An 895-nucleotide genomic window follows, 5' to 3' on the forward strand; every position below is an offset into this window, starting at 1 on the left:
GAAATGTCAGTATTATCCATTTGCTGATGATCCTGAAGATTTCAGTAACATTTTTTTTTTTTTTTTGGCTTTTGGGCCATACCCAGCGTTGCTCAGGGATTACTCCTGGCTGTCTGCTCAGAAATAGCTCCTGGCAGGCACGGGGGACCATATGGGACACCGGGATTCGAACCAACCACCTTTGGTCCTGGATCGGCTGTTGAAAGGCAAACACCGCTGTGCTATCTCTCCAGGCCCTGTCTTTTTTTTTTTTAGATTTCAGTAACATTTTAAAATAAATTTTATTTTAAACATAGTGGCTTACATATCATTGACAATAATATTTTAGAAAAATATGGAACACTTCACAAATTTGCATGTCATCCTTGTGCAGAAACCATGCTAAACTTCTCTGTATCGTTCCAATTTTAGTATACGTGCTGCTGCAGCGAGCACAATTTCAGTAACTTTTTGGTTTTGGGCCACACCTGGGATGCGTAGAGGTTACTCCTGGCTCTGCACTTATAAATCACTTCTGGCAGGCAGGGGACCATATGGGAAACCATGGATTGATCCTGGGTTGGCTACATGCAAGAAAAAACCCTCCTTGCTGTGTTATCTCTCTGGCCCTCTATTTGACGATTTGAGGTTGTTTTTATTCTCTGAACATTTTGGGAATACTGACAGTTTTGGTTTATTCTCTAGTCTGTCATTGTAATCTGTGGTCTGAGAATGTATATTATTTCTATTTATACAATATAACTTTTCTTTGTGTATGGCACACCATAGGTGGGCAAATTGCAGATTTTCTCCTTTGTTCCTCATCTTTGGAGTATCACTCCATATTTTAATTATTGTTATTTTTTTGTGCTGCAAACATAGGTATGATTTGCAGTTATGGATTCAGTGGGGGAAC

At 39.6% G+C, this 895-nt stretch overlaps 1 non-coding gene across 1 annotated transcript; it reads right to left on the bottom strand.

The window, feature by feature from the left end:
* Positions 1 to 328: 328 nt before the first annotated feature.
* Positions 329 to 435, bottom strand: LOC125996726 (U6 spliceosomal RNA). The gene has a single exon (XR_007491408.1). It is a non-coding gene; the product is annotated as a U6 spliceosomal RNA (small nuclear RNA).
* Between the last annotated feature and the right edge of the window lie 460 nt (positions 436 to 895).

The sequence above is a fragment of the Suncus etruscus genome, chromosome 18 (genome assembly GCF_024139225.1).
Source record: "Suncus etruscus isolate mSunEtr1 chromosome 18, mSunEtr1.pri.cur, whole genome shotgun sequence".
Taxonomy (NCBI): Eukaryota; Metazoa; Chordata; class Mammalia; order Eulipotyphla; family Soricidae; genus Suncus; species Suncus etruscus.